Here is a 9284-nt window from a genome sequence, read left to right on the forward strand (position 1 = left end):
ACATAACCTATTTACGTTATAACGTCATACCGTATAACCTATTACGTTATAACGTCATACCATATAACGTAATACGTTATAACGTTATACCATATAACCTATTACGTTATAACGTCATCCCATATAACGTAATACGTTATAACGTCATCCCATATAACGTAATACGTTATAACGTCATCCCATATAACGCAATACGTTATAACGTCGTCCCACATAACCTAATGTGTTATAACGCCATCCCATATTTCGCAATGCGTTATAACGTCATCCCATATAACGTAATACGGTATAACGTCATACCATATAACCTATTTACGTCATGACGTCATACCATATAACGTATTACGTTATAACGTCATACCATATAACCTATTACGTTATAACGTCATACCATATAACGTAATACGTTATAACGTTATACCATATAACCTATTACGTTATAGCGTCATCCCATATTACGTAATACGTTATAACGTCATCCTATATAAAGTAATACGTTATAACGTCATACCATATAACGCAATACGTTATAACGTCGTCCCACATAACGTAATACGTTATAACGTCATCCCATATTACGTAATAAGCTATAACGTCGTCCCATATAACGTAATACGTTATAACGTCATCCCATATAACGTAATACGTTATAACGTCATCCCATATTACGTAATACGTTATAACGTCATCCCATATAACGTAATACGGTATAACGTCATAATATATAACCTATTTACGTTATAACGTCACACCATATAACGTAATTCGGTACAACGTCATACCACATAACCTATTTACGTTATAACGTCATACCATATAACGGAATACGTTATAACGTCGTCCCATATAACGTAATACGTTATAACGTCATCCCATATAACGTAATACGTTATAACGTCATCCCATATAACGTAATACGGTATATCGTCATACCATATAACCTATTTACGTTATAACGTCATACCATATAACGTAATTCGGTATAACGTCATACCATATAACCTATTAAGTTATAACGTCATACCATATAACGTATTACGTTATAACGTCATACCATATAACGTAATACGTTATAACGTCTTCCCATATAACGTAATACGTTATAACGTCATCCCATATAACGTAATACGGTATAATGTCGTCCCATATAACACAGTACGTTATAACGTCGTCCCACATAACGTAATACGTTATAACGTCATCCCATATAAGGAAATACGTTACAACGTCATCCCATATAACGTAATACGTTATAACGTCTTCCCATATAACGTAATACATTATAACGTCATACCATATAACGTAATACGTTATAACGTTATACCATATAACCTATTACGTTATAACGTCATCCCATATAACGTAATACGGTATAATGTCGTCCCATATAACACAATACGTTACAACGTCATCCCATATAACGTAATACGTTATAACGTCATCCCATATAACGTAATACGGTATAATGTCGTCCCATATAACATAATACGTTATAACGTCATCCCGTATTACGTAATACGTTATAACGTCATACCGTATAACCTATTACGTTATAACGTTATACCATATAACCTATTACGTTATAACGTCATCCCGTATTACGTAATACGTAATAACGTCATCCCATATAACGTAATACGTTATAACGTCATACCATATAACGCAATACGTTATAACGTCGTCCAATATAACGTAATACGTTATAACGTCATCCCATATAACGTAATACGTTATAACGTCATCCCATATAACGTAATACGGTATAACGTCATACCATATAACCTATTTACGTTATAACGTCACACCATATAACGTAATTCGGTACAACGTCATACCACATAACCTATTTACGTTATAACGTCATACCATATAACGTATTACGTTATAACGTCATGCCATATAACGTAATACGTTATAGCGTCGTCCCACATAACCTAATGCGTTATAACGCCATCCCATATTACGTAATGCGTTATAACGTCATCCCATATAACGTAATACGGTATAGCGTCATACCATATAACCTATTTACGTTATGACGTCATACCATATAACGTATTACGTTATAACGTCATACCATATAACGCAATACGTTATAACGTTATACCATATAACCTATTACGTTATAACGTCATCCCATATAACGTAATACGGTATAATGTCGTCCCATATAACACAATACGTTACAACGTCATCCCATATAACGTAATACGTTATAACGTCATACCATATAACGTAATACGTTATAACGTTATACCATATAACCTATTACGTTATAACGTCATCCCATATTACGTAATACGTTATAACGTCATCCCGTATTACGTATTACGTTATAACGTCATACCGTATAACCTATTACGTTATAACGTCATACCATATAACGTAATACGTTATAACGTTATACCATATAACCTATTACGTTATAACGTCATCCCATATTACGTAATACGTTATAACGTCATCCCATATAAAGTAATACGTTATAACGTCATACCATATAACGCAATACGTTATAACGTCGTCCCACATAACGTAATACGTTATAACGTCATCCCATATTACGTAATACGCTATAACGTCGTCCCATATAACGTAATACGTTATAACGTCGTCCCATATAACGTAATACGTTATAACGTCATCCCGTATAACGTAATACGTTATAACGTCATCCCATATAACGTAATACGGTATAACGTCATACCATATAACCTATTTACGTTATAACGTCACACCATATAACGTAATTCGGTACAACGTCATACCACATAACCTATTTACGTTATAACGTCATACCATATAACGTATTACGTTATAACGTCATGCCATATAACGTAATACGTTATAACGTCATACCATATAACGGAATACGTTATAACGTCGTCCCATATAACGTAATACGTTATAACGTCATCCCATATAACGTAATACGTTATAACGTTATCCCATATAACGTAATACGGTATAACGTCATACCATATAACCTATTTACGTTATAACGTCACACCATATAAGGTAATTCGGTACAACGTCATAACATATAACCTATTTACGTTATAACGTCATACCATATAACGTATTACGTTATAACGTCATGCCATATAACGTAATACGTTATAGCGTCATACCATATAACGTAATGCGTTATAACGTCGACCCATATTACGTAATACGATATAACGTCACACCATATGACGTATTACGTTATAACGTCATACCGTATAACCTATTACGTTATAACGTCATACCATATAACGTAATTCGGTACAACGTCATACCACATAAATAATTTACGTTATAACGTCATACCATATGACGTATTACGTTATAACGGTATTCCATATAACGTAATACGTTATAACGTCATCCCATATAACGTAATGCGTTATAACGTCGACCCATATTACGTAATACGATATAACGTCACACCATATGACGTATTACGTTATAACGTCATACCGTATAACCTATTACGTTATAACGTCATACCATATAACGTAATTCGGTACAACGTCATACCACATAAATAATTTACGTTATAACGTCATACCATATGACGTATTACGTTATAACGTCATACCATATAACGTAATACGTAATAACGTTATACCATATAACCTATTACGTTATAACGTCATCCCATATAACGTAATACGTTATAACGTCATCCCATATAACGTAATACGTTATAACGTCGTCCCACATAACCTAATCCGTTATAACGCCATCCCATATTACGTAATGCGTTATAACGTCATCCCATATAACGTAATACGGTATAACGTCATACCATATAACCTATTTACGTTATAACGTCATACCATATAACGTAATACGTTATAACGTTATACCATATAACCTATTACGCTATAACGTCATCCCACATAACGTAATACGTTATTACGTCATCCCATACAACGTAATACGTTATAACGTCATCCCATATAACGCAATACGTTATAACGTCGTCCCACATAACGTAATACGTTATAACGTCATCCCATACTACGTAATGCGTAATAGCGTCATCCCATATAACGTAATACGGTATAACGTCATACCATATAACGTAATGCGTTATAACGTCGACCCACATTACGTAATACGATATAACGTCACACCATATGACGTATTACGTTATAACGTCATACCGTATAACCTATTACGTTATAACGTCATACCATATAACGTAATTCGGTACAACGTCATACCACATAACCTATTTACGTTATAACGTCATACCATATAACGTATTACGTTATAACGGTATTCCATATAACGTAATACGTTATAACGTCATCCCATATAACGTAATGCGTTAGAACGTCGACCCATATTACGTAATACGATATAACGTCACACCATATGACGTATTACGTTATAACGTCATACCGTATAACCTATTACGTTATAACGTCATACCATATAACGTAATACGTTATAACGTTATACGATATAACCTATTACGTTATAACGTCATCCCATATAACGTAATACGTTATAACGTCATCCCATATAACGTAATACGTTATAACGTCATCCCATATAACGTAATACGGTATAACGTCATACCATATAACATATTTACGCTATGACGTCATACCATATAACGTATTACGTTATAACGTCATACCATATAACCTATTACGTTATAACGTCATACCATATAACGTAATACGTTATAACGTTATACCATATAACCTATTAGGTTATAACGTCATCCCATATTACGTAATACGTTATAACGTCATCCCATACAACGTAATACGTTATAGCGTCATACCATATAACGCAATACGTTATAACGTCGTCCCACATAACCTAATGCGTTATAACGCCATCCCAAATTACGTAATGCGTTATAACGTCATCAAATATAACGTAATACGGTATAACGTCATACCATATAACCTATTTACGTTATGACGTCATACCATATAACGTATTACGTTATAACGTCATACCATATAGCCTATTACGTTATAACTTCATACCATATGACGTAATACGTTATAACGTCATCCCATATAACGAAATACGTTATAACGTCATCCCATATAACGTAATTCGGTATAACGTCATACCGTATAACCTATTAAGTTATAACGTCATACCATATAACCTATTACGTTATAACGTCATACCGTATAACCTATTTACGTTATACCGACATACCATATAAAATATTATGTTATAACGTCACACCATATAACGTAATACGTTATAATTTTATACCATATATCCTATTACGTTATAACGTCAGTCCATATAACGTAATATGTTATAATGTCATCCCATATTACGTAATACTTTATAACGTCATCCCACATAACGTAATACGTTATAACGTCATCCCATATAACGTAATACGTTATAACGTCATCCCATATAACGCAATACATTATAACGTCGTCCCACATAACGTAATACGTTATAACGTCATCCCATATTACGTAATGCGTTATAACGTCATCCCATATAACGTAATACGGTATAACGTCATACCATATAACCTATTTACGTTATAACGTCATACCATATAACGTAATACGTTATAACGTTATACCATATAACCTATTACGCTATAACGTCATCCCACATAACGTAATGCGTTATAACGTCATCCCATACTACGTAATGCTTTATAGCGTCATCCCATATAACGTAATACGGTATAACGTCATACCATATAACGTAATGCGTTATAACGTCGACCCATATTACGTAATACGATATAACGTCACAGCATATGACGTATTACGTTATAACGTCATATCGTATAACGCAATACGTTATAACGTCGTCCCACACAACATAATACGTTATAACGTCATCCCATACTACGTAATGCGTTATAGCGTCATCCCATATAACGTAGTACGGTATAACGTCTTCCCATATAACGTAATGCGTTATAACGTCATCCCATATAACGTAATACATTACAACGTTATCCCATTTAACGTAATAAGTTACAACGTATTCCCGTATAACGTAATACGTTATAACGTCATCCCATATAACGTAATACGGTATAACGTCATACCATATAACGTAATTCGGTATAACGTCATACCATATAACCTGTTTACGTTATAACGTCATACCATATAACGAATTACGTTATAACGTCATCCCATATAACGTAATAAGTTATAACGTCATCCCATATAACGCAATACGTTATAACGTCGTCCCACATAACGTAATACGTTATAACGTCATCCCATATTACGTAATGCGTTATAACGTCACACCATATGACGTATTACGTTATAACGTCATACCATATAACCTATTTACGTTATAACGTCATACCATATAACGTAATACGTTATAACGTTATACCATATAACCTATTACGTTACAACGTCATCCCATATAACGTAATACGTTATAACGTCATCCCATATAACGTAATACGTTATAACGTCATACCATATAACGCAATACGTTATAACGTCGTCCCACATAACCTAATGCGTTATAACGCCATCCCATGCTACGTAATGCGTTATAACGTCATCCCATATAACGTAATACGGTATAACGTCATACCATATAACCTATTTACGTTATAACGTCATACCATATAACGTAATACGTTATAACGTCCTCCCACATAACGAAATACGTTATAACGTCATCCCGTATAACGCAATACGTTATAACGTCATCCCATATAACGCAATACGTTATAATTTCATACCATAGCGTAATACGTTATAACGTCATCCCATATAACGTAATTCGGTATAACGTCATACCATATAACCTAATACGTTATAACGGTATTCCATATAAGGTAATACGTTATAACATCATCCCATATAACGTAATGCGTTATTACGTCATCCCATGTAACGTAATATGTTATAACGTCATACCATATAACGTATTACGTTATAACGTCATCCCATATAACGTAATACAGTATAACATCATACCATATAACGTAATAGGTTATAAAGTCATCCCATGTAACGTAATATGTTATAACGTCATACCATATAACGTATTACGTTATAACGTCATCGCATATAACGTAATACGTTAATACGTCTTCCCATATAACTTAATACGTTATAACGTTATACCATATAACCTATTTCGTTATAGCGTCATTCCATATAACGTAATACGTTATAACGTCATACCATATAACGCAACACGTTATAACGTCGTCCCTCATAACGTAATACGTTATAACGTCATCCCATATTACGTAATACGTTATAAAGTCATCCCATATAACGAAAAACGTTATAACGTCATCCCATATAACGTAATACGTTATAAAGTCATTACATATAACGTAATACGTTATAACGTCATTCCATATAACGTAATTCGTTATAACGTCATACCACATAACGTAATACGTTATAACATCATGCCATATAACGTAATACGGTATAACGTCATAGATATAACCCATTTACGTTGTAACGTCATACCATATAACCTATTTCGTTATAACATCATCATATATAACGTAATACGTTATAACGTCATACCATATAACGCAATACGTTATAACGTCGTCCCACATAACGTAATGCGTTATAACGTCATCCCATATTACGTAATACGTTATAACGTCATCCCATATAACGAAATACGTTATAACGTCATCCCATATAACGTAATACGTTATAACGTCATACCATATAACGTATTGCGTGATAAAGTCATCCCATATAACGTAATACGTTATACGTCATACCATATAACGTAATACGTTATAACGTCTTCCCATATAACGAAATAAGTTATAACGTCATCCCATATAACGTAATTCGGTATAACGTCATACCATATAACCTATTACGTTATAACGTCATGCCATATAACCTATTACGTTATAACATCATGCCATATAACGTAATACGGTATAACGTCATAGATATAACCTATTTACGTTGTAACGTCATACCATATAACCTATTTCGTTATAACATCATCATATATAACGTAATACGTTATAACGTCATACCATATAACGCAATACGTTATAACGTCGTCCCACATAACGTAATGCGTTATAACGTCATCCCATATTACGTAATACGTTATAACGTCATCCCATATAACGTAATACGTTATAACGTCATACCATATAACGTATTGCGTGATAAAGTCATCCCATATAACGTAATACGTTATACGTCATACCATATAACGTAATACGTTATAACGTCCTCCCATATAACGAAATACGTTATAAAGTCATCCCATGTAACGTAGTATGTTATAACGTCATCCCATATAACGTAATACGGTATAACGTCATACCATATAACCTATTACGTTATAACGTCATCCCATATAACGAAATTCGGTATAACGTCATACCATATAACGCATACGTTATAACGTCGTCCCTCATAACGTAATACGTTATAACGTCATCCCATATTACGTAATACGTTATAAAGTCATCCCATGTAACGTAGTATGTTATAACGTCATCCCATATAACGTAATACGGTATAACGTCATACCATATAATCTATTACGTTATAACGTCATCCCATATAACGAAATTCGGTATAACGTCATACCATATAACCAATTTCGTTATGACGTCATACCATATAACCTATTACGTTATAACGTCATCCCATATAACGTAATAAGCTATAACGTCATCCCATATAACGCAATACGTTATAACGTCATCCCATATAACGAAATTCGGTATAACGTCATACCATATAACGCAATACGTTATAACGTCGTCCCTCATAACGTAATACGTTATAACGTCATCCCATATTACGTAATACGTTATAAAGTCATCCCATGTAACGTAGTATGTTATAACGTCATCCCATATAACGTAATACGGTATAACGTCATACCATATAATCTATTACGTTATAACGTCCTCCCATATAACGAAATACGTTATAACGTCATCCCGTATAACGTAATACGTTATAGCGTCATCCCATATAACGTAATACGGTATAACGTCATAGATATAACCTATTTACGTTATAACGTCATACCATATAACCAATTTCGTTATGACGTCATACCATACAACGTAATTCGGTATAACGTCATACCGTATAACCTATTAAGTTATAACGTCATACCATATAACCAATTACGTTATAACGTCATCCCACATAACGTAATAAGCTATAACGTCATCCCATATAACGCAATACGTTATAACGTCATCCCATATAACGTAATACGTTATAACTTCATACCATATAACGTATTGCGTCATAAAGTCATCCCATATAACGTAATACGTTATGCGTCAT

Source organism: Bombus vancouverensis, chromosome 1 (assembly GCF_051014615.1).
Source record: "Bombus vancouverensis nearcticus chromosome 1, iyBomVanc1_principal, whole genome shotgun sequence".
NCBI classification, from domain to species: Eukaryota; Metazoa; Arthropoda; class Insecta; order Hymenoptera; family Apidae; genus Bombus; species Bombus vancouverensis.